The sequence below is a fragment of the Larus michahellis genome, chromosome W (assembly GCF_964199755.1).
Source record: "Larus michahellis chromosome W, bLarMic1.1, whole genome shotgun sequence".
Classification (NCBI taxonomy): domain Eukaryota; kingdom Metazoa; phylum Chordata; class Aves; order Charadriiformes; family Laridae; genus Larus; species Larus michahellis.
In genome coordinates this window covers 10,419,563-10,431,051 of record NC_133929.1, presented here as the reverse complement: position 1 = coordinate 10,431,051, position 11,489 = coordinate 10,419,563, and the positions used below count along the sequence as shown (strand labels likewise).

The window sequence follows — 11,489 nt, the reverse complement described above, 5'->3', positions numbered from 1 at the left end:
GGAAGTGGTGTGCCTTTCTCACGGTCTCCCTCACAGCTGATTTACCAGCCACCGGCTACCTCAGCTTGCCTCTGTGGTGGGCAACCCATGGCGCCTGCTGCCGTGAACAACTTGGGCGTTGGCTGCCTGCCGCCTTTCCCCTCAGGCGATGTCAGGCCTCTCACACCTCTGCCCTGCTCTGCTGCCATGGGCGCGGGCACCTCAGCAGGCCGGGTGCCTCCCCTCAGATGATGCCCCGCCGGGCCCAGAGGCCTCTCCCGCGGGTGTCGGACTGTGTGTGTGTCATGGGTGGGCACACCGGAGGGTGTGCGGGACACCCGCGGGTGTCGGGCGGGGGATGGGTGTGTGGGTATGTCTCTGTGTGTGTCTGTCTCAGGGAAAGGGGAGCGGGAGGTGGCGCCGGGCGGCGCCGCGGGGTGGCGCTGTCGGGTGCGGCGGCCGCTCTGGGCGGTACTCGGCTGCTCCGGCGGCGGGAGGAAGTGACGCCACGCAGCTGTGCCCCGCGGCCTCCGGTGACATTTTCTCTGGCGTCAGGGTCTGAGGGGAGGACAGGGGGTCGGCGGATTGAGGCTCGGCTCGGCTCGGCTCGGCTCGGCTCGGCTCGGCTCGGCTCGGCTCGGCTCATGCTCCAGCTGCTGCCCCCTAGGAGAGGCTCTGCGTGTCCTCCAGGTGAGTGGGGACGGCGCGGCTGGGGCTCGCCTCCGGTGGGGCCGGGCTGCCTCGGCGGGCGGCGGAACCGTCGCCGTTAGCCCTGCTGCGGGTGGGCGAGGCGGGTACTGGCCTCGCATTACCTCCCCCCCTTCCCCGGGGCCAGCGGGGGAGTTCGGGCAAAGGTGGGTGGCCGGTGGGTGAGTGCCCACCTCCATCAGGGTGCCTGGAACGTGGGAGACCAGCCTAACCGCTGCTTATATTTTTATTTCGTCCTAACCTTGCACGGAATCGGCGGATGAAAGCCTTGCCGCAGCTCCTGGAAGCAAATTTTGTCTGCTTTGTGTCTCCTAGGACTTCTGTAATGTGTTGTGGGATGGTAGGAGCTGTTGGGAGAAAACCCCTTTGAAAACCAAGGAGTGTGATTGCCCTAGTTTTACGCTTCTCTAGTTTTTTGTTTTTTTTTTTTTTAACTTCTTTGTTTAGCTTGGGTGATGTGGGAATGTATATTTTACGTGGGGGAGAAGAGTTCAAGTTGTTCGTTGCTTATCTAGCCTGAGTTCCCCTTGAGCTCCTAACATCTAATGGGTTGCAGATGTGGCACTGAGCGACACATCTATCTGAGGAGAATCTAAAATTTAACTGTGTTACTTTTTCTTTTTTAAAAAGGAAAAAGACAGTCTGAGCAGACTTGTAATATTTTAACTATTTTCCATATTCCAGTATTGTAACTTTCTTTGCATTGAGATTATCAAGCAATTACTAAAAAGGCCATTTTTTGAAAGACTTGGTGATTTTTTTTTTAGGCTTACATTGTGTAGCTGGTAGGGAGAGCTTCCCCCTCTGTTAAGTAGCACCTAATTGTATTTATGTCTTAGTTTGTTAGTGGTGGAACAAAGCTACTTGTATTAAAGTTTGTAGGTACCTTTATGAATCCCTAACTGCAATAACTTAGTTAAACAAGATCTTGGTTGTAGCTAGTTGTACACTTTAAACTAGCACGAAGTACCTAACAGCATTTCAAAGGCTGAAAAGGCTTGTGTGTAGAGATGTTATGACATAAGCCAATCCTGTTTGGTATTGGTTTTCTTTTCACCGCCAAGTAATTCTAGCTTTTAAAAATGAATGGGTAGTAAGACTTTGAACCCTTGAGCATCTCTTCAAAAATGTAAAACTTCTCTTAATCGCCTCTCAATAGACTTTATTTGGTTTTAAGTCTTCTCTGGTACGTGTTAAGCATAAGACCAAATAATAGTTTCACTTGTAGGCAAGTTTTTGTATTTCCAGTTTTCAAGCTAAAATTTTAAGTACAAATAGTAATAGCTCTCTCCTTAGAACAGCAAACAAACATTACATTTAAAGTGTTTCTCTTAAAGTATCTTGTGTTGCTTAAGCCTATTAAAAAAAACCTTAATGTTTGACCTTGAGGTGGAAATTGGTGATGGTGCTCTTTTGAGGTGTTCATCTTGTCATTCTCCTGCCCTAGTTAACACCTGTAATTGCTGTTTCTGTGATATGAGAGCTGAAAGTCAGGCAGTCACAACAGTGCAGCTTCCCCCGCCCTGGAGGAGGGAAACAGTGCCTTTGTGGAGCGAATAGGTTTGTAACAAGCTCTAAGGAGAACAGTAAGTTGCTTGTTGTGTGTTTGTTAAACCCAAACATCCCCCCCATATACATGAACGATACAAAAGCAGTGAGATGAAGAATGGAGAACTTGGCTGTTCAATAGCAATCACTTTTAAGCCTCGTTTTCCGAGTATTTCTCATATCTAGTGATCTAGAGCAGTCTGGTGCTGGCAAAAGAAGATCCAAAGGGGGTGGTTATGTGGTTACTAAAAGCAAATAAAATACTGCTTTCTGGGGTTCTGGTATACCAGTAACACTGGTGTTTTGTCTAGGGGATTAGGGGGAAGGACAGTGAGGGTGATGGAAGGTAGTACATGAGTTTGGGCAGCTGGTATTTATGCTCAAGTATGAGGATAACAGTTCTGACTCATTTTTAAACACTTGAATTTTTAATTATAATGTGTTGACTATTTCTGTTTGCTCTTCAGCCTAATTGCTAGTTGGCATCATGAAGAGGTATGATGAAAAATTCTTGAGAAATCAGGAAGAGGAAAGGACTGTGATCTTACACATGTGTATTGCAGTACAGCTTGGCCATCTATACTTGCACTTGATAAGTGCACAAAGGCTGCCTGCTCAGTAGGAATTAAAGTGCACAAACAAGTTGGGAAATGAGTGGATAATTAAACTGGGTATTGTGGAGGGAGGGGAAAAGGGAAGGAACCTGAAGCCAACCACAAGACAGTTGAGAGTGGTTGATACCGAGTGGTCACAATACGCACAAACCAAGCACTGCTCTAACTGATAAAAGAGAGGTAGGAAGGATGTTTGTGTGCATTTGACAAATGGGCAGATCACGCTGGCAGCTGACAGTGTGGGGGAGGTGGGGATTAATGAGGTAAGGTAAGATTGGATGAACAAAGAGTAAATATGGAGAATCATGAGGGGCTTTGAACGCTAAGCATTAGGGACATAAGCTGGTGTAACTTGATTGGAGAAATGAGAAATAATTGCCTTGGTTGTCCTGACACCCCCCCCCCCCCCATCTCCTTGCTGTATATTTACCTTTAAAATGCAGGCTTCTTTGCCTTGCCTTGATTTTTTTCACTTTCTTCTCCACCTCTTGTATATTATCATATCAACTCCCTGCTCCACCAAGAATGTATGTGCCATCTATGATCCACCTGTATATCTACATCTTGCTTAACCATCTGTTAATGAGACAGGACTCTCTACATACCATGCCGTGAAAGTGGCTGCAGACTGAGCATTCATGACTGACTGGTTGCCCTCTGACTGAAATGTCACCACTAGATATGCGAAAGCTTTAGAAACTTTTTAAATGAGTAATTTGTTTCAAGCAACCTGTATTTCATTTTCTGTAACATCTCAAAGTTAGTGTGTCGATGGTAGTTTTTGACAGAATTGGGTCTATGGTCAATCTCAGCTTCTGTGTTTTTTATCTGCAGTTGACTAAATGACTTACAAAACTGTAAACACTGACAGAAAGTGAGCAGCAGATTTAATAACACATTTACTAGATCAGAGTGAAAGATTTAAATACCATAGTTGCAAGCGTATAACTTGCAATTCAGAACAAGCACCCTGGAAAAGTACAAAAACTTGAAAATTTTTGCTAGCTTCAACATTATTGGTAGCAATGGGGAACCAAAAACTAAGCAGCAGTGGGAGAGAGGGACAGGCATAGTGCTGGGAAAGAGCTCTGAAATAACGTTGTATGCAGTTAACAGCTCTGAGATAACCTGAGGCTTACGTGGCAAGGAAACCACTTTTGTCTCGTTTTTCCAGTGAATCAAAGTTCAGCAGAGAACTGACGCTTGTGCCTTTAACTTTAGCACTGTAACTCAGGAGCAGCTGAACTGTTATGACAGCAGAATCTCTGGCAGCAAATATTGCAGGGAACTTAGTATGATTTTCATGGTGATTTGTGTTGTCTTTCTGTCACATCTTTGTTACAGGTTTTTAATGCATAATGCAGTTATGAGTCTGCGACTTGAGGTCTAGAACGCAATGTCTACAAATGTGCAATTCTGAGCAAAAAAGAAAAACTGGATGAAAGGGACTGTAAATGAAAATGTGCATATAGTGTAAATATTAGCCTCTGTGGTTGGTTTATCATAATAATACATCTCTGAGCTAGACTGGAGTGACTGATACCTTGTCACTTACTCAGTGTTACTGCTAAGGGTTTGAATTTAAATTTATGATTGCCAATTCCCACTTGTTAGTGTTCCCTCTTCACACGTCTGATCAGTGTGAATGGAGCCTGTACAGAATAGCAATTTCTCCATGGATATGACTTGCTTTCTGCCATTTGGGTGCATGTTGATTACTCATTCAGGACTGAAAATGAGATGTGGCTGAGGTGTTGCTGTTACACTGTTGCAGATGCATTACTGAATGCACAAGGGAGGTCAAGTAACACACCTGTGGTCATGTGGTGAGTCAGCTTTAGATTCAGAATGATCCAACCTAGTATCTCTACTTAAAAAGATATTTAGGTTTTTATATCAATTTGACCGTGTAATCCGTCTCTTGAATGCTCAGAAATTGATGTAAGTAGCAGAATAGTGTACTGGCTTCAGCCATATCATGCCTTGTGATATTTGGTCTCCAAGAAGACAGGTTAAAAGCTGTTAGGGCTCAGTCTGACAGCTTTTTAATCATAAGTAGAACAGGTGGTCACTTTTTAATTAAATGCAAGTATTTAAGACTCTTTCAAGCTAGCGTTTTTGTTTCAATATACTTGGATCGTGGATTTGACTTTATAGTGAGATTCCTGTAGTGTCCTGCACAGTGCTCTTCTGCTTTGATGCTTCAAAATTTCCTGGAAATGAGCAGGCAGAACCAGACCGTGATTGGATAAGTGTTGTTCTTACTATGTTTCTGCTGTAATGTCTTGTTTCATGGTTCTTGGTCATTAGCCTTTCAAGACTTATTTTAGAGAAGGCAGATTTCACTTCCATTTGTCCAAAATGGGTAGAGACTAAGTGACTCACAATAGCAGAGCTGGAAATAACTAAGAGCCAGACTTAATAATACCAGTTGTCTGTGTGGTGATGCAGTTATTACCATTTCAGTAATTTCTTTTTCATTGGGAATATTACATTTCCATGATAGCAGTTTGAGGTTGGTGCTGTATGTTCCAATAGTATTGTCAAACTTTCTGAAGTAAAAAGAAGCAACTTAACCTGATAGCCAGGTAAGGTTAAGACAGTACTGTTCTCTTGTACCGTGGCTTTCTCATCAGCTGGTAATCTCCTGACTCCTCGGCTCATTCTCCTGGTTCTTGCTCTCTGGAAATGCTAACTCTTGCTAGAGAGACAGTTCTATGTAATCTGTCAAAAGAAAAAAAAATAGGGAAAAAGGTAGGTAAAGAGTAGGTCAGGAAGCTATCTACTAATTCCATGTGCTTGTGGTTGGAAATACAATGTAAGATAAGGGGGGTTTAGAGGCTGTCTCCTAATGAAGTAAGTTGGATGAAACACTGGTAGCTTGAGGCCTTGTGTTTAATAAGATGTCATTTGGAAATGAAGTTATCATTGTGGGAAAGAATGGGCTTGTGGGCACCAGTGCCCATGAGCTGAATTACCGATAAATATAATTTGAGTTGTCAATAGCTATGGTTCCTCCAGAGCTGGTAATACCTCTTGATCAACAATATGCAGAATCTGTGAGGAATTATTAAAAAAAAAAAAAAAAAAAAAAAAAAAAAACCCAACCCCACAAACATCTTGAGTATTGTATTTAAAAAGCCTTTAAGGTGAAGTTTTATTTTCCATGGTTCCAGTTACTAATATTAATAAGTCATCTTAAAGGTAATTCACAGGCTTTGGATCTGCTCACTGTAATAAAGAAAATCCAGAAATAGCTGAATACCATAAAATTAAGCTAGGGAAATTTAGTGAGTATCTTGCCAGAGTTAGCTAATTATTGCTTATGAAGTTACAGACCTCACCTCAATTTAAAGTTGGTTTGATAACAGACACTTGATCTCCCTCTTCTGCTTTATAAGATCAAAATATTTTTTCTACTTTTTAACACCTGTAGTGGATTTCCCTGTTTGTCTGTATGGAACTCATCAAGCTACAGCAGTAGTAAGGCTGTGCTGAATGGGGTTGAATTAATACTCCAGACTTGATGCTCTTTTTTTTTTTTTTTATCTCCCCTTTTGCTGGGGAAGTTGTATATATTGTTTATGTCTCCTGTTGCTAATCGTTAGTTTTATTCTTAAGAAAGTTCTGGCAGCTGAGCCACTTCTTCCTAAATCAAGAACAGTAATGCAACAAATCATTTTTGGGTAAATAGTGCTTTTATTTAAGGGTAAGTAAGGGGGTTTTTTTTGGGGGGGGGTGTTTTTGTTGTTTTTTGTTTGTTTTTTTTTTTCTCCTGTCAGTACTTGCATGGAACTGAGGAAAACTATCCTTTAATCTTCTTTTGCTCTTTTTACAGCTGGTAACTTGGTATCTTCTTACATGCTGTTATTTAATTTCTGTAGCCAAATATATGCAGTCTTCTGTATGTTGTGGGAAAGAAATGTCTGTTTCCTGGTCTGTCTGTTATCCTGTCACAGTAGAGGTCAAATTTCTTCATCTCTGCCAACTGGGAGTAAACACTGTAGGAAGTATCTGATAGTAAAACCTGTGTTAGAGGCATTATTAATAACACACATGTAACTGGCTTTTGACCGAGTCAGTTCTGGTTTTGGAAATATCCAAAGTAGTTTTTGTTCATTTGTAGGACCAACCTGTGGTCCTACAAATACAGTACTTCATACTTTTTTTTTCATCTGTTGTTTGTCAAAAGCTTATTGTAAACCAACACTCTCCTGCACCATCCCTTCTCTTTAACAGGCTTTGTTCTCCTTCTATAACAGATCATGCCACAGTCCCTCTAATTCTGCCAGTGTCCACAGATGTTTGTCTATGGCTGTGGCGTCCTATGAGAATTTAACTTTTTGGTTGTGTTAGTTTCTTAGGAAAGCATTAGGATTTGTAAAGATTTAGACTCAAAGGTTAGCTATCTTGAGTTAGCTGTGCTCTTGAGTATGGTTCAGTGGCATGAGTGAGCTTTCTTGGTGAGAAGGTAGTGGGTTGTTTCCAGTGAAGCTATGCCTGTTACTTACTGAGTCTCAATTAGGTCATGACAGACCAGTGTCATGAATGTTTTCTTCTTTAGGAGCACTTTGGACATGTAAAAACAATGGTATCAATTGTTAGTAACCTGGTGGATGCTGAAATCAATTGGCAGCTCTTATTACCGGTCAAAAACCGATAAAGGGTTGGCGTCAGGAACAGCCCAACAGCAGATGGTGTCTTACTGTTACTAAAATTTTCATAATTTGAATGCAACATGACTTTGCCTTTAGTGTATTGATACCATTTATTTTTCAGTAATTACCTACTGCAAATTCATGTTGCAATACTTAGATTTTATACTACTAACTTAATTAAAGCAACAAATGAATAATCTTAGTGGCTTGTGGATGAGAAAATGACTGGAGATCAGGGTTTGGCTTACAGTTCCTTTCCAGCCTTTCTGTAGAATTTGGGCATGTCACCTGATCTTTCTTCTTCAGTTGGCCAGACCATAAAATGGGGATGTTACTGCCCTGTAGTAGGAAGATCCTGGCTTAAGGCGAATACACAGCACTGGTATTGAATTAAAGTATTTGAAGCTTTAAAATACTTGATGGTTGGTTTTGTTTATTTCCTGTGGCAAAGATGTGTAAAAAGGTCTGATTGTAAAATACTTACAAACTGTAAAGTCGCTTAATATCGCTTTATTTATCTTTGTTAAATGGCTATCATAAATCCATACCACTTCTAGTTCAGATTGAGCTCGTAGATAGCTGTAAGAGATGAGGAGATGCTGGTGAGTTGCTGCATGAGCTACAGAAGTACCCACAAGACAGCCTGGGTGGTTGTAGCAGCATGGGTTAGGTAGGCAGCACTGTTAGTGGAAAGGAACGTTACCCAGAACATGACAAAACAGCTCTCTTATCTGCTGAGAGTATCTGTTGTCCTGACATCAAGGGTTGTGCAATTTTGGAGTGGTGTTTTGCAAGATCGGATGAATCGTCCAATGCTCTCCCTTGCTCCAGGCCTGTCCCTGTTTTCTGTTGTGCAAGATGCTCACCTTGCTATCCTTCTGGACCCTGACTCTGATCTCATTCAGCCAGCTAGCCCTACAATAAGGTGCATAGCTTTCCTCTGGAAAGTTGAATTACAGAAGGGCTTGATGGGTGCTAACTGGCCCAGCAGGTAGGCAGTTCTACCTTTTTACAGTGGCAGTGGACTGTGGGATGGCCTTAAGGGCTCCTGGAACTGCAGTCTATGTCCCACAGCACTCATTGCTGCTTTGCGATTTCCAAATAATAGCAATAGCGAGGTACAGAGTGTTCATGTGTGCTTGCCTGTGCTGGATCAACTTTGACTTTTGCAGGACACAGCACAAGCCCTTCTCAAATGAATACTGTACTACTGAGATGACTTTACTGCTTTGAAGTTACATTGAAGTTGTCCCGATCTGCCAATTGGGGCTATTAGCGGATAATGCAATGTGTGATTACTTTAAGAATATTTCATATAAATTTTCTTAATGGAAAAAAAATCCATGCTCTGAAGATCAGGATTAATTTGTTACTGTTATTCCCAAGCAATTAAAAACTGTAGGTTTTCTGTCAGCGTTACTTTATTGAGCACGGTAGAACAATAGACCAATATTTCTAGAGAAGAGAAGGTCTGTCTATATAGAATGGCATGAACTAGCAGAGGAAGTACAGAATACGTTTCTTCTGAGTAATAGAAATGGATAGGTAAAGTGGGAAAACTTGTTAAACTCAGTCTTAGAAAAAGATGGTACATCTGTATGATGATCCTCGGTAGGGTGATCTTCTGCAAGCTAATATATGGGAGACAGAAATAAGAAATGAAGCATGGCTATCCTAGCATTGATTTCTGCTACTCATTTTGTTGAAAGAATAATGAAAAATCTAAGGGCAAGTTGCTTAAATTTTTAGGAACCCTCTAATTTTTAGAGTAGAGAACATCTTAGGCTTTAAATTGTTGCACACTTCAGAAAAATGGTTTCACTCTGAGAAAGAAATGAGATTTTAGAAGGCTAAGTGCAGCCAATCCTGTGTGCCTTTACCTGTATGCTAATGAATTTTATTTTTACAAGGACTATGTTTGGTGTGGTGTGGTTGGTTTTTTTTTTTTTTGTGGGTTTCTAGTGCAGCTGGTGAATGTTTCTGGAAGCCTGTGTGCAGGCTTGAGAACTAACCCAAAACTGGTAGTTACCTTTCATTTGAAAGAGATAAAATATATGCATTAAGCATTACAGTGCAAAAACCTGTATTTAAATGTAAAGTCTTGCTTCTTATTTATGATGAAAAATGTTGCTTTTCAAGGTTGCAAAGGATACTCTGCAAACCTTTGTTTTAACACATATACTTGTAATTTTTATTCAGTCTTGGATAATCTGTATATGCAGGCTGTTGAGCCCTCAGTAGGAGCAGCCTATTTTTAACCTTCATTTGTTTATGCAAAACCAGTTGAAACATGGCATTAGTTTAATCTTTTCTTCTTTTGTTTCACACTGCAGTTCTCTTACCAGACTCCTGTTCTTTAGGATTGCTACCAGGCCTAATTTATGAATTATCTGATAAAGAGCCAGTTCCACTCCCAGAAATGTGCCTTAGGTAGAATTGTATGCCAGTGAGTCAGCTTTAGGGCAGCATTTTCAAAGGAACACTATATAAATTACGTGGTATCCGTGTGGGGGTGGCTTAGTATTATGAAAAATCTGTTCTCGAGCATTGTGCACACGCATCCACGCAGAGCTGAGTCAACTGTCTTAAATTGAGTGCTGGTCACACTTCTGTTGTTTTAAGTGCATGGGTATGTGAGACGCTTATAAGAAAATAAAAAAGAATGTATGGTATCTTGGGGAGGAGATGAACAAGTCTGAAAGACAGCAGTTGGGAAGTGCAGAAAGCATTGGTACATCTATGTTTGTCTGGATGCATATTAGTTTTTTCTGATAGAGGTCTAATCATTTGGATTGATTAGTTTTTAGTTACTTAGACGTTTTGTTGTTGGACATGTCTGTATGTGTTATTCGTACTAGAATATCACTGGTGAATTTGCAGAATTCTGTTGGCTTTTAATGGAAAGGAAGGTGATTAGAGTAGAAAAAAAGCATGACCAACACACAGATACACCTACAAAGGTTTTTGGTGAAGCTTCAGAAGTGGTCAGAGTCATTAGCACTTCACATCTTCAGTGATGTGTGTGTCTGTCAGAAGAGGACATAACTTTGGTCTTTGCTAAAAGTTTCTCCTGTATTATGAAGTGGACTTGTGCATTACAGTCAACTCTTCAGTACCGGGGTCATGTGCTGCTTCTGTCCTTTCCCATCCCACTGTCCTTAGACACATAGTCTGTCAAGTGTTTGATTCAGAATTCTTGATGGGCTTGCCTGAGTGTTAACTTAAAAAAAAAAAAAAGTCAACTGTTTTACATAATTTTATTAGCCTCAGTTGTATACCTTTGTCACTACCTCTCTTGCATCTCTGATTTATTCCATCTATGCTCGGTTACGTCGGATAAATGTGAGATAATCTAATCTACTAGTGATGGAAATAATTGTTTATGTGTAAGTATGAGCCATTATAGTCTTTAGCTCCGTATATATGCGAAGCCATATTCAGATTTAGATGAAAAAATACTGACTTCTGTGATGCTGGAGCTGTAAGGTAGTACATGCTTGTTGCGTGAAAAGGGGCAAAGCAGTTTTGGCAGAAAATAAACCCCCTTGCATTCTAACACTCCTCACTGAGGTGGGAGGCCAGGTGCGGCTAGGTTTAAATTCTGAGTGATGCCCAATTCAGCACTATCAGTCCAATCGCGTTTAATATGTATTAAACTATTACGATTTGGATACACTAATAGTGGACTGCACCTTCAGTCTAGTCGTGCTCATGAACTAGCACGGCCACTCTCGAGTCTTTGGTCGCGTTCAGTGAGAAACCAAAACGACTAGCTACTTAAAGTGCAGTTTATTTAAACAACAGATATATAGGTTCTTAGGATTGCCGGTGATAAATACACTGTCTGCAAAGCACGTGCAAATGGAAGTATTGTTACATATACAAAACGCGTGACAAAGTTATAAACGATACAGCCTGGCTCTAAATGTAGCAAAGAGAGTCTCTAGAGAAATTTCTAAGTTTCCCGAGGAAGCACTCGGTA

The 11,489-nt window shown here is 41.3% G+C and overlaps 1 protein-coding gene across 4 annotated transcripts in view; it reads left to right on the top strand.

Annotated features, from left to right (window-relative positions):
• Window positions 1–440: 440 nt before the first annotated feature.
• Window positions 441–11,489, top strand: part of LOC141735505 (protein ARK2N-like) — a 48,883-nt gene continuing 37,834 nt past the window's right edge. For 2 of the 4 annotated variants that reach the window (XM_074568399.1, XM_074568401.1), the window contains exon 1: window positions 503–669. The gene's annotated coding sequence lies outside the window, so the exon portion shown is untranslated. Of the gene's footprint in view, window positions 670–11,489 lie in introns of all 4 variants that reach the window. The other 2 variants (XM_074568403.1, XM_074568400.1) reach the window with 2 other exon arrangements.